The sequence below is a fragment of the Scomber japonicus genome, chromosome 8 (assembly GCF_027409825.1).
Source record: "Scomber japonicus isolate fScoJap1 chromosome 8, fScoJap1.pri, whole genome shotgun sequence".
NCBI classification, from domain to species: Eukaryota; Metazoa; Chordata; class Actinopteri; order Scombriformes; family Scombridae; genus Scomber; species Scomber japonicus.
In genome coordinates, this window is record NC_070585.1 from 4,392,201 (window position 1) to 4,405,823 (window position 13,623).

Consider the following 13,623-nt stretch of genomic DNA (forward strand, 5'->3'; position numbering starts at 1 on the left):
GAACATTTCAGACTTGTCCTCTTTGTTTTTTCTGGCAGTGTCTCTACTGTTGGCACCCTGCTCTCTCTCTCTCTCTCTCTCTCTGCGGTCTCCTCCACTCCACTCTCTACTGATGCTGTTCACTCAACTATTTGCTTTTTTTCCCCACATCGCGCCTCCCCCTCTCAGCCCCCGCGGCTGTAAATCACGCTGAGAGCTCTCTCCTGATTGGTTAGTGGGATTGCCTGTCAACGTGTGCTCGGCCCATGTCTCTCTCCCTCACTGCTCCTCTACCTCTCTCTACCTCCCTTTGAGCTCGGGCTGGCTTTTCTCTTTAGAATACCTGACGCAAAAAGAAAAGAAGGAATAGAAAAAGCAAAAAAACTGAACATTTATGACTTTAACACATCAGCTGTTCAATGTTGACTCCATCCTCACCTCCTCGTGATGTCAGTCTAATGAAGCAGTGTGTGATTAGAGTGAGTGGAGGACTTGTTGACTTGGTGGCAGGGCCTTGTGTAGGCCTTAGGACAGCCATGGTGAACCGGGTTAATGCATGCAAATGTTGTGATATGTATGCAGTGAATCATTCGCCATTCATGTGCTGCTCTCAAGGCTGTGCGCTATAATTACACCCAGTAGTAGTAACGTTATTATCTTTCCTCCAGCCACACAGCAGCGGGACAGAGAGGCAGGGAGAGCGGTGCATCTGCGGACCTCATACGACCCCTAGCGGTGGAAATACAAACCATGTTTCGACTCAAACCCAGTATCATACAGCTATACAGCATCATTTTTTGGTTATTAATGTTGTTTTGCATATGGATTATCGAATGATTGGAGTGATAAGAGGCTGTGTGGATGCTGTAAAACAGGACAAACAGCCTTTTCTGTAAGAGAAGCATGAGAATTCTCCTCAGGAAGTAAAGAATATGTCCTGTACAGTATGAGGTGATAGAGTGCTCTATACCAAACACCTTCAGTGTTGTTCAAAAATCATTTTGTTTTCTTTCCTTTCTCCCAGAAATGAGGTTACCTCAAAATGTTAATGTCAACATGTCTTCATTATGTTTTATAAGCAATAGAAAACACATTTTGACTGACACAGTGTAAAATGGATTTTCCCAATAATGGTTTTTGTCCCTGTATTCATATTTCATTTTACAGCTGATGTAGAGTTCTGATATCTTCCAAGCAGATTTTGGCGAAACCCTCTGAGCACACATGCTGTCTGCCACCATCAGATCAAACACCTGAACCAGAACATAATATAACGCTGGATTTAATGTGTGTTATTATCTTTATTTTCAAAAAAAGGTAAAAAAAAAAAAAAAAAAAGAGTGATTTTAGATATCAGACTGATTGTTATCATTATATCCCTGAAAATATATCAAGCAATGTGTCGAATTGAATTACATGCTCAGGATTTTTGCCCAAAATAACAAATAAATACATAAATAAAGACATGTAGAAAAGAAAAAGACCAGGTTCTCCTGCCACTAACTCCAAATACACAGCAACAAAGAAATTAGGCTTTAAGATAGTTTAAGTCTAAGTCACAGCTAAACTTACTCACTCCTGGAGCTTTTTACTGTATTATGGTTATCATTAGCAGATGAATGCTATCTGTCATTTGAGTAACATTGGTCCAAACAGGAAACACAATTCTTGGAGCAGACTAATATATAACATTACACAAGGATACTATATAAGGATATAGACAGAAACAAAAATGCTGAAAATGAAAAGTATCAAAGTATACAGGTGCTCTGTTAATATCAGTATTGCACATGGCAGCAAAACAGTTATTTTAAAAGAGATGGACACCAGCTCATAACTATACACACATTTTGTCATTTGACTTCTCTGACACTCAGGGGTTGGTGATCATTTTTAATGATTAAATTGAAAGATTCCCATTTATGGTGAATGTTGGCCATTTTTGCACATTAGTTCCCATTTGACTACTTGATGTTTTATAGACAGGATAGAATATATCAAGTGGTTTTATTCACCAGCTGATTCCAGTTGATCTCTCAGTGATCCTCTCATTGAATCATTTACTCAGCATCCACAGCATACATCTGGAACTGCTGAGATTCTTGTTCAGATGAAAATCAGACTAAATAAGTCAATATAGCAGTAGTAAAAGATAACATATTCAATGGTTTTCACCTTTATTATATTTGTATCTACTGGATGATTTATTTTCTCTTTAAATTTTCTTCTCTGAGTTGATATGTTTATGTGCTGAGTTTTAAAAAACATTTTTTAATAAGAAGAAGCTAAATAAAAGACATCTTTATAAATGTAACAAAACAGGATATGTGATGCTGCGCTCTGAGCTCAGCAGAGTGAGTGAAGAAGGAGAGCATCTCAAGTCAGACCAAGTGCTCCCCCTAGTGAAGGACTGTAACACTACACCCTTCACCCAATGCAGTGTGGTCTGCTCTCTGTAGCCTGTTTCTGTCTCATGTGCTGGAAGCCACAGTGTCCACACATTCACATCCAGTATGAGTAAAACAAACACAGATTCACTTCATCTGCAGACTGTCAGAGCTGCACTGAACAGGCCAATGGAGGAGAAACATGAATTTACTCCAAGAGGAGATTTTCTTCATCAAGTCCCATCAAGTCAGAGGTGCAGTCAGACATGCATCACTGTCTGCTCAGATAGGCAGAGTGAGTCTGGAGTGGACAGTGTGTATCAGAGCTTTATGTATGTGCAGATACACACATTAATCCAGAGTGAGCGCTGACACAGAAACCATAGTCACAGTCACGAACGATAACTAACTTATCTACATAAATATGATTGTTTTACCCTCATCACTCCCCATGCACATCACTGCACTGTACACACTGAAGCAGCAGCTAACTGCCCTCTTATCCTGATTTACATGGTCATAACATTTTACTCCAGTCATTTTTAGAGCTAAAAATAACAACAGAGTGACCAGTAATTGCTGTCTTTCAGTGGCTGTCTCACACATCAAACGGTTCCCACATATTGTAGCGGGCAAAAAAAAAAAAAAAAAGTCTAGAATCTAAAAAGGGTGCCCTCAAGCTAACCCACCCATAAGATAATTAGAGCAGGAGAAACAGCACATAATCATCAAGTGTTAAAAAGCTACAGGGACAAAGAGTGCACTGTCTAATCTGAAAGCAAGCACACTGTTAGCACACTATCAATTAACACTCAAGTGGAGTCACATCCTGTGGTGTCACACGGAAGGTAATTTTAGATGTTAGGGAAGACAAAAAGAGTCTGGTCATATAAAGGATAATATTGTTTGATATAAAGTATCAGTGCTGGAACTGGATCAGTTCTAACACAGCAGTCAATGGATGGATCATGTCATGAATTTGATGAGTGTAGACTTGACACAACCCAAAATATTTGATATTGGATTTGATAACTGAAATTCCACTTCATCAGTTGGCCTTCAGCCTTTTTAACCTGGAATAACTAATACAAGGATGTTATAAAGTTGTGGTATGTTTTCTCCTGATGACAGATGACAGCAGCATGTAAAGGACAGATGATATTACAGATGATCATATTGAGATGTAAAGACTATGCTGTGGTTCACAGAAAACTGACTAACACGGCAAACTCAGTTATAACCACTGAAACGTTATGCAGGAAAGTCAGAATTTCAGCAAAATTCAGTTCCTTAATATAAAATGTGTTGAATTTCTGATGAAGATTGACTGAAATGTTACAATTCAGCTACCACCTCAACATGTGTCTTTTCAATGTTAAGTTTATTTTAAAGTAAAATTATTTCTATAAACCATCAGTGTATTACTGTGTTTAAAAGTTCAATGTGGCATTACATTATATGACGGTTTATTACTAATTTAATTCAAATCACAAATTTTAGGGGGTTAAGTTAAGTTCAAGTCTTGATTCTTTCTTGTGATTTGAAAAACAAATGTCCAAAAAATTGAAATATTTTTATTTTAAAATGATACCTTTTTAAACACTTTTTAAAAAGCATACCACCCTTCACTATGCCAATAAATTAACGTTAAATAATAATGGTTGTTATGTTCTCATTTTAGATAACATAAGATCATAATATGGTGTGATTGTGATTGTATTTTTACTATAATTAATAGTGTCGAATCTAAAGAAAACATGAACACAAAATACATTTGTGGTTTAAATGTTGGTATAGGCACTTCTATTTATAAATTAATACTTAAGCCGGTCAGAATATGAACAGTATGTAAGAGTTAAAGTTCTTCTACGTGGTTGGGGTTGGTTCAGGTTAGGAGACGATGATTGTTACAGTTTTAAGAAGGTGTGTGAACCTCAGTCTACAGTCATGCTACACCTCCCTCCTCATCCCAACCTCCCCACCTTTACTTTCCACATCTAGGAGGGTGGACAGGCACTGGATGTAAATCATGAGGGGCACAATAGACCAAAATATAATTCCTAGAATACTCAAACAATGAGACAGAGCCCTGCACTGAGAGAAGGAAGAGGTACAGATGGAGAACATTATCATTTTTATACAGAAAGCTCAGAATCAGACATATTAAATACACATTTATGAAAAGATGGAAGCTACTGCTTTGAAGTGTAAGAATAATATCACAGCCTCTCTCTCCACAAACCCCAAACAAGCATCTCTGCTGCATAAAAACTGGTCCAGACTGAAACATCTCAACATCTACTGGATGTATTGATATTTATACTTTTCATCTAATGTCATCATCAGGTCAGAAAAACATTTGTCATGCCAGACAAAAAAGAAAAAAAAACAGATCATGTTACACATTAACGTTTTACAGCAAATTCACTAATTCTGTGCTGCAAATATCACAACCAGAGTTGGAGTGGAGTAAACGGCACAGAGAGGACTGGTGTGTCTGAGCACTCAGAGCATTTATTTGTGTTATCACTTAAACTCTTTTCCATTTTCAGAGACATTCTGCTTCAACCACAGTGTGTGTGTGACCTCCAGCAGCCTCTGGATAACCTGTTAACTCAAAACAAGGCTGTTAGGAGTCACAGCTGAGAAAACTGCTGTTTGTCAGCCTTGAATTACCTCCTTCTGATTTGTTTAAGGTGCACAGCGGACATCTTCACAGAGAGGCAACTGCATTTAAAAACAGCAGAGAGGAGCAAACGCTGAAGTAATTCACTCCTCGACAGACTGGCCTCTACCCTGAAAAAGCAAACCTGAGTCTGGCTGCATGTTCTACAAAGTTTGAAAGTTTGAATGGAGAGCAGGGTCAGCATGTGGACACTAGATGCACACATACTAAAGGAAACGTTTTATTAGAAGAAGTGGAACATTGCTTCATGTAACTGCTGGCGGATGGACCTGGAACACAGTGCCACAGACTGACAGCATTGTCTGGAAGCTGTTAAAGCTTGTCTACTCTCCCAGATTCTGCCTGTCACCTTGGCTCATTTAGCCCCGCTCCCAATCCCATTTCACAGACTGCAAGTGACACCTCAAAGACACACACTTCCAGGAGCTTTAATTTTTAATAGAACCAATACAGAGTCTGCTTTTCAGTGAAAACAATAGCCACTGTCAAGTACACTCATCTGCTGCTGCAGCTGTAGATTTGCTAGCTCTGCAGAAAACATGCATGCATGCCTGCACATCACACACACACACACACACACACACACACACACACACACACACACTGTCCAGAATGGTACTGTCATGGTGGCATCACTCAAGCAGTGGGAGCTTCAGTCATTCAGTCAGCTGGCGAGAGGCAGACAGTGTGAAGCCAACGTGAGCCTCCCCACAGCGACAGAGAGAGAGAGAGAGAGAGAGAGAGAGAGGGATGAGGAGACAGACAGAGGCGAGTGGAGGGAGAGACAGAGAGGAGTGGACAGATGGAGAAAGAAGGATGGACGGGTGGAGAAGGAGCGACGCGGACGCAGATGGACGTCAGACAGCAGAATCAGAGCGGCTGAGCCAGACTGCCTCACATCAACCACTTTACAAAGCTTCAAAAAGTTTCAATGACAGGCAAGTGCACCAGGTTACCATATAATAAGAGGAAACCCCATTCATTTATATGAACTATGCTCAATAAAGCATAGCAGGATCAGAGGAAAACCCCCCAAAAAACATGAAAAATAAAACATAAAAAATGTGGATGTTCCTCATTATAAGTCCCATTGGGCATGTGCAGTAGAGTCCTTCTCCAATGGATCTGGCTGACTTCCTGTTGGCTCCCTGCATACCTGATTTGGAAAAATGTTTGAATCTGTTTATAATATCATTCATTTTAACATTCAATCAAAATCTGCTCACAAAGAGAGAGTCATTTCAGCTGGTTTGATTCACCATTTATTTATCATTTATTCACCATTTTCTCATGATTCTGATAGTTGGGGGGGGGGGGGGGGTTCTTTGGGCATGTGCATGTGTCAAGTATGAACCCAGAAGTTGCATTACTCAGTGTGGCCACTACACCAAAATCACTTCACAGCCCAGCGCTGTTCCTGGGGCTACCATGTCTCCTAGAAATAGATTTTACATATTACTACATATATTACTACATTATATATTAACACTGGCAGGATTATAATAACTATAACTATAACTATAACTATAATAAAAATGTTTTTTAATGAATGAAGCTGCATTTACTGTATATATTGGTCAGGTGGACCAGGGGCAGACAAGATGAAGGTTTCTAGCTCAGGTCAGGTTAGTCAGGTTAGTCATATTGTGCTGTTTGTTTAAATGATAATGAACATGATGTGCTTCAAGTGATTCTGGACTTTTTCCTGTATTAAACAGAGACCATCATCTTTCTCTGATCTTAATACAAGTGCTGCCAGAATGTAAACATGATCATAAACCTTGTGAACTGTGGTTTCTACTTAACATATATTGTAACCTCTTGTGACTCTGCTTCCTCATATTGGAACATTACATTTTGGCTTTACTGGACCTTTTGCTTCATTCTGCTTAACTTTGACCTGTTGTCCTCATTCGTACACACTTTTTTTGTGCCACCTAGTGGTAACAAAAGCACAATACAGTGTAAAAATCAGTATAAAACCAGATGGTAAGCATCCTGGCCAAGTCAATCAACAGCTGATCCCCAGACAAAAGTGGACCAGGTACAAAACTTATCAAATTCTATGGTTGAAACTAATTTATTTATGCTTAATAATGTTTGCAGTTTGATACAAATGTAACTAATTTTAGCAACAGCAACAAGCTACAACACTGCTAATCAGGAAGTACTCGTTTGAGGACGTTGGGACTTTATTATATTTATATACATACATGTATATACTTTATTATAACGATAAAATGTAAATGTAAGGAAATAATTTTATACACTGGTGAATTCAAAAATAAACCTATTGTCCCCATACGAGGACATTATTTATTTCACAAACTACTTCCTGTTCAAAGACGATGCTTAGTTTTGGTACTATCAGGTACTACTAATCCCAAATATCTGGGAGAAATTAAAACATGCATTTGCATAAACTGCAGGTGTCTGATCAGCTGACTCCTCATGTCTCATGCCAGATATGTTTCAACATCTAAGCAAAACCTTAGTTAGTACAGTGTTAAAGACTGTGTAAAGTGAGTTTTCTTCTAAACACATTAAATAGGTCATAAATGTATTTCTAAAAAAGGTGTAAAAAGCATTTCAACCATTTAGATTTGAATTGTGGAGCTAGGCTTCACAAACTGTGTTTCAACATTTCTGTGTTCAGGATTTAGTGGGCGGGTCTGAAAATCACTGCTGCGTTAGCATAAACCCGCCCTTGCTGCTATAGCAGTAAAAATACATTCAGAACACACTACTACTACTACAGTCTACAGTTAGCTAGTTAGTCACCGAGTTAGCCGTCGAGCTAGCAGCAGAAAGCTCTCAGACGTAGCGTCCATGTTTCTGGTAGAGGTCGTGACTTTGATTGACAGGTGACACTTGATAGGGGGCGGGGTTTCAGCGAACTCAGCGGGCACGCCCACAGTGTTTGGGAGCAGAGAAAGAGGCTGATTTTTACACAACTTTGAAGCCTAATTTCATATATTTGGTGATTTTTTTTTAATCATTCAAATTTGGCAGGGTGGTTAACAACACACTTTTCTGTGGTATGTCAAACTCAGAGGACATATTAATTCTTACTTTACATGGACTTTAACATAACTGATAGAAACAATATCCAAAAATGCAAAAATTAGCACAAAGTAGTGATAAAAATGATGTGTGACTGTGTGGACAGACTCACTGCTCACTGCTGTAAATTCACTCATTATTTCTTCCTCTGTGGTTACAGTGACATCTGCACAGCATACAGGTGCATTTAGTTTGTTTGAAATTGTGTTGGAAACTTCAGCCAAGTATACTGTAGTTTGTGCAGACAGGCATGGCGCAATAATCCTGAATGAATGTAATGGTGTGAGTGAGTCACGGCTGGATTGGATTGGAACATAAATAGAATGACCTGCTGAAAGACTCCATCTGTGAGGCAGGCCACAGAAATTCATTCTCATTCACTGGCAGAGATTTAAGTTTGCTGCATCATTATTTAGTGGAGAAAATGAGACCGAGGAAAAAGGAGAAGAGATGGATGTGTGTGTGTGTTTGTGTGTGTGTGTGTGTGTGAGAGAGAGAGAGAGAGAGAGAGAGAGAGAGTCAGATGAAGGCATGAAATCGAAACCTGTTTTGATTTGTCAGTGTGTGTTCCTTCATTATCCATAGTGGGGAATAATGTAAATGCTAATATACATTTTATTTCATATTATTTGGAAATCAGACTTTAATAAATTAGTCATTGCCTTTCTGCTATGTATGTAATGTATGAAATATGTTCCACAGAGAATGGATTAGGAAGTTTTTTGGGTCAAATTCCGATGTACGTACAAGATGATCTATAAACTCATTATCTATGGTTAAGGTTTGGATTTGGTTAGCCAACTGAACATAGCTGTCTAAGGCTGGGGGAACACTTTTTTTCACAATGAAAACAAGGCTAAAACTAAATAAAAAGTCATCTTAGTCAGATTTTGCATTTTACATCAACAAATTAAAATTAAACAATAATGTTAAAGACAGACAAATAGACAAATGAACTGTGCTGTATTAACGGTCACTGTTGTGTTTCAGTGCAAAGTCTTATTGAAGGAGCTGCAACATGTGTGGAATCAAACACTGGAGCTCCTGATGATTTAAACAGTTTCATTCAGCAGCTAATACTAATGCTCGTTCAAAGGTTGATTTGGCTGCTTAACCTGTTGCTCTACCACCAATTAAAACAGGCTTGCATTCAGTAACATTTTCTCTCAGTAATGTTCTCCGAGAGCTTCTTGGAAGAAATAGATTTATAAACTACATGCATCCACGATTCTCTGAGAATTAGACGAGAAGCAACAAAACAGTTTTCACACACATGGAGGCATGAGACAGAGGTGGAATACAAAACACCATCATGACATTTATTGCCTTCCATACAGCTTCCATTCCCATTTACATTAAAAGCAAATAGCTGTCTTCTAAACCCTCTCGGCTGCAGTTATTAGATGGACAAGACCACTAAGATGGGACCACGACCATAAGAAATGATAAATATTTACATAACACCATACACAAACAGAATACATAGAATGAATATTTACATAAATACATTTTGCTGTAATAACACATATACTCAAATAATTACATAAATCAGTATTGCTTCCCTCTACTCCACCGCCCCATCTTAATGGTTTGCTCCTGGCATTCTTCAGCAGACCTGCCTCACCCTTTTGCCTGCGCCCCCTGCTGAGAAGACACCCAGGAAGAAGTGAGTACTGACGCTGTTTGAATTGGCAGTTTGAGTTAGCTTGAAATATTAAATATTGCACCCTGAACTCACTGAACACAGGCCTCGCTGTGCTTCCTCAGCCATCATGTGGCGCTTCCACAGTAGTAAAAAATTCTGATATCGACATATCACCTGATAATCTTATATATACAGAATATATCTAAAACATACATTTTTGCATTTGTGATACAGATATGTGATGGAGGCCATGCTATTTTACAGTTGAACTATAAACACAGTGCACTGAAACAATAAACTACACTGGGAATTTAATCATAATTCATTCCTATAAAAAATAAAACATGTATGTATATATTCAACTTGTATGAAGAAAAATGTTACAAAAAAATACATATACATAAAATGCTGCTTATGTAACTTATGTAACTTGCTTATGTCAAAAAGATATCAGTGCATATTGGACAACATATATGCTGATACCAGTGATGTGCGGTCAGGGGAGGCAGGTGAGGCCGTGCCTCACCTGTTATCATGGAAAAAGACTTAAAAATGAAAAAAATAATAAATGGTTATATTTGTCCAGTGATTTGCACTATAACGTTATTTTCTATCTAACTTTACCAGTTTTGGATCAAAATCGCTGAATTTTCACATGTACTGATCAAACACTGAAAAGAGACACGCAGTGAGGCAGCAGCGAGACGAGCCTCACCATGGATTGCGCAATGACTCGGCTTACTGCGCTGGCATGCTATGCAGTGAGACAGTACAGCTGTACAGCTGTCTCTCTATATGTCACTATTAACATGTTCAAACACTTTTACTATATGAACTAAATGTCCATAGTTTAGCTGATGATATAATGTACAGTGTTTGTAGCGTGTTTCGTGTGCTGAGCAACATAAAACGGCTGCAAAAAGTCACTAAGTGAGGCACGCAGTTCTCCGGCCTCATGGCAGGGGGCGCTCCTGATCCCAGTGATCTCCATTGAGACAGAGAGACTTTTAAAACTGAAGGAAGACAAGGAAAACTTCTACAAACAAGTTATCGATGGACTTCATTTATAAGTAAAGGTAAGACCATAATAACGTTTTTTAAATTAAATGTGTTTTTTTGTGTGCTACAGTTAGCTATCAGTAAAGAAAGCTGATATGAGATTTTAAACATAACCTGTTAACTGCTGCCAATCAAATCACCATTTGATTGGCAGCAGTTAACAGGTTATGTTTTAATAATCTACTCTGTAGGGTTCATATGTTTGTAAATCTGATTGTGATGAAGTCAGTGCCTCACCAGACATGAACCTCACCGCACGTCACTGGCTGATACCAATATATCTGTGATAAGCCAATATCAGCCAGTAATATTGATTGACTGATATATCAGTGTAGCTCTAAAAGAATGATCATGTTATTCCACATTTGAGCCTAAATGATGAAATTCTGATAATGCACAGAATAATTTGGGGTTTTTCATGTCACTCAGTTTGTGTTGAATGTGTTCATCATTATGCATCCATTTCTGTCATAATAATTATGTGCAATATGCATCATGTGACACCAAAATCACCTGACACTTTCTGGGATCTTAGACAAACATCAGCTGTGTCATTTTTCTGGTACTCTGTTTTGGTGGATCCCTGATATTTCCTTCATTATGTCAAATGTGGAATGCATTGTGTTTTAATGGTGTTTGGATGAGACTTCAGCTCTGTGATAGAGAGAAAAAGGACTCATCTTTTTTGTAATAGCCATTTCTGACAGATTATCACATGATTTCTTTCCTGTTTCCTTTTTCAAGCAGTTTCCAGACATGGTTTCATTTGCCAAGACATAGTTCTGCTGTATTTCTGCCTCCTCTCTCTTTAAATGTATCATCCTTTTTTTCTACCTCTGTGTTCCATTTGTCTTCTGACACCATTGTAAGTGGCTTCACTTGCTCTACTTTTTTCAGGGCAAGAGGGGAGGGTGGAAATTGTCTCCCTTAATTGAGTTACCTTGCATATCTGCTCCCTATTCCCACCCGATCTGATCACGCCCCCCCCCCCCCCTCTCCCTCTCTCTCTTTCTCTCCATCACATTATCATTTGGCTTGTCAACAGATTTGGAGGTGAAGCCGCCTTCTGTTCTCCTCATTTTCACTTGGACTCCGTCTCATACAGAAACCTTCTATTTCCACCAGAGGAGACCTCAGAGACCTGAACATGCTAAGGTCAAAAATAAAGAATACTTTCCTGTCCTTTGTCCTGTCTTTTCATTTGTGCTTATTTACACCATGCTTTCTGATGAGTGCTTTGTAAGAGTTTCGCTAAAACACTAAAAACAACTCTGTCTCAATTCTTGTTGTAATGGCCACTCAGTGCTTATACTGGATCACTATCTGGCAAGGCCATGATATTACAAATTCCCTAACAAATGTGAAAGTACCTTTTATTATTATAAGTCTGCTTTTATGTTGTCTCATGTGTTTGACGAGCCAAAGACAAATTTCCACCTTAGTGGACAATAAAGCTTTAGAAAATTTGGACTTTTTCTTCTAAAATGTGATTATTCGAGTATCAAAATAGTTAATGATTACTTTATAATAATCTGCAACCCATTTTGTAATTGTTGCAGCTGTACTTTATTTGTGAGACATCAGATAAAAACATCCTTTCTTCCCATAAAACAGTGCAAATGTGGTGCTTGATTTGGAGAGGCAGCAGAGTGTGGAGTGTGTGTGTGTGTGTGTGTGTGTGTGTGTGTGTGTGTGCTCTCTGTGTAATTATCAGCAGCAGCTTGTCTGTGTCCATACAGCAGCAGTCCAGTGTTAACCAGTGACTCAGTGATCAAAGAGTGGGTGAGTGGGGCTGGGGGTGAGGTTAGACCAATCAATAGGCAGTCATTAGTAAGAACACTACGGAAACACTGCACACAGCTGATCAGCAAGAAGCCTCTGAATAACCAAAGTGTGTCTCTTTCTTCTCCTGTCTATCTATCATCCATCCATCTTCCTCCATCTCTACCTCCTGGCAGCGTGCTGCTGATGAACAGTCGGCTGCTTCTCTCCCTTGGCATCCTGTCTTTACATCATCATCATCATGATTTTGCTCCCAACTCAACCTAATTACCAACACATTTAACATTTATCTTAATTACCCCCCACACCCCCTGTTACCCCCTCTGACTTAATTAATGTAATCAATAATTAATTTAAATATCACTTTTTAAATTAATTATTGTTGCATTGCTGCTAATTAGCCATGCTAATTAACAGAATGTGTCTGTATCCCCTCTGTGTATGTCACAGATCAAATTCGAAGTGTTCCAACTATTGTTTACAGGCGAGTCCTCATTATCAGCTCCCACCGACTCTCACTGAGACTTTTCCTCCTCTGCTTCTTGTTTCTTTGTTTGTTTGTTTGGATGGAAACATCCGACTGTCCTGTTGCTAAGCTGCACATCAGTTAGGAGCTTTAATTGTGTTGTCTTTTTTCTCCTCTTTGTCCAACTTCATCGTGATTTATAGGTCGCCACAGCATGCATTGGGGGGTATTCTTCATACTTCCTCTCATTTTTCATTCTCATTCCATTTTTCACTCTCATTCCTCTCTTTCATCATCTCACAGCGCCCCTCTCTACTTGACTATTTGTACCAGTGTTTCTCTCTCTGTCTGACATTTAGTTGTTCTACAGAAAGAGCTTTTATCATGTCATGTTCCACCTACAGCACTGCAAACAACAAGATGGCATGATTACAAGAAATGAGGGAGATAGCAGTCTGATGAGAGTGTCTGCTTTGCATGGCAGAACACAGACAGCTGGAATAGAAGCTATTGACACTTTCTTTCCCACAGGAGACAAATTGGGATGTTTTCCCCC